Source organism: Leptodactylus fuscus, chromosome 1 (assembly GCF_031893055.1).
Source record: "Leptodactylus fuscus isolate aLepFus1 chromosome 1, aLepFus1.hap2, whole genome shotgun sequence".
In the NCBI taxonomy this organism is placed as follows: Eukaryota; Metazoa; Chordata; class Amphibia; order Anura; family Leptodactylidae; genus Leptodactylus; species Leptodactylus fuscus.
In genome coordinates this window covers 35,656,878-35,658,190 of record NC_134265.1, presented here as the reverse complement: position 1 = coordinate 35,658,190, position 1,313 = coordinate 35,656,878, and the positions used below count along the sequence as shown (strand labels likewise).

The 1,313-nt window shown below is 51.3% G+C and overlaps 1 non-coding gene across 1 annotated transcript; it reads right to left on the bottom strand.

Annotated features, from left to right (window-relative positions):
* Window positions 1–891: 891 nt before the first annotated feature.
* Window positions 892–1,055, bottom strand: LOC142190700 (U1 spliceosomal RNA). Its single transcript, XR_012714382.1, has one exon. It is a non-coding gene; the product is annotated as a U1 spliceosomal RNA (small nuclear RNA).
* Between the last annotated feature and the right edge of the window lie 258 nt (window positions 1,056–1,313).

Below are 1,313 nucleotides of genomic sequence, written 5' to 3'. Positions count from 1 at the left end.
GGGTGGACTGGAGTACAACGATAGATTAACAAACTTGGGGTTATTCAGCTTAGAGAAAAGACGTCTACGGGGAGATCTAATAACAATGTACAAATACATGAAGGGACAATACAAAGAACTTTCTAAGGATCTTTTTACTCCTAGGCCAGTGACAGTGACAAGAGGACATCCACTACGTATGGAGGAGAGAAGGTTTCACCAGAAACATAGAAGGGGATTCTTCACAGTAAGAACAGCGAGGCTCTGGAAGTCTCTGCCCCAGGAAGTGGTGATGGCGGATTCACTGAACAAGTTCAAAGTGGGCCTGGATGCCTTTCTTGAAGAGAAAAATATAATGGGTTATGGTCTCTAGATTTTAAGGACACGTTGATCCAGGGTTTTATACTGACTGCCAGATTTGGAGTCGGGAAGGAATTTTTTCCCCTGAAATAGGGCAATTGGCATGAGCCTCATGGGGGGTTTTGCCTTCCCCTGGATCAACACTGTAGGGGATTGTAGGGCTATAGGTTGGACTTGATGGACTCATGTCTTTATCCAACTTCATCTACTATGTAACTATGAATGGCAGGTATGGAAAGCGGCGGGTTCAGGCCTGAAGCGGAGAACTTGCTGCATCACCATAACAGTTGAAACTCTAACGTTCCAACGGTGTGACTGAATGAGTGGACTGTCACTCATCCACTAGAGGGAGACAAAGGCCACCTGGAATGCTTTGCTTACACTGTGGCAGCGGCGGCAGCAGCAGCAGCAGCAGCAGCGTGCCTCTCTGCCAGCAACCCGGTTGCGATAGTCTAACCATCTGAGTGTACTGCACAGGTACGCAGCATCGAGCAACAAACTAGCAAGCGAGAGGAAGCAAGGAACGAGCACTGTCTTTCAACCAGAGAAAATCAGGGGAAAGCGCGAACGCAGTCCCCCACTACCACAAATTATGCAGTCGAGTTTCCCGCATTTGGGGAAATCGCAGGGGTCAGCACACCCGGAGTGCAATGGATGAGCCTCACCCTGGGAGAACCACCTTCATGATCATGGTATCTCCCCTGCCAGGTAAGTATGAGTTATTCACCGACTGCTAGGCCAGCGCCCCTCCCCCGCAGCCCTGCCGCATTGGGGAGGCATTGGCCCTTGGCCAACAGAGGTCCGCATGGTGCAATGCCACACCGCATGCGTTTTCCTCGGTAGGCGGCCGTAGCACAGGCTGCGCTCCATTCCTCGCCCCGACACCCCGCTGCCTGCATTCAAATGTTCCCGGCTAGGCATTTCCAAGATGCAGTGCAGCAAGGGCATTAGCATAAAACGAAAGGGGAGGGGGC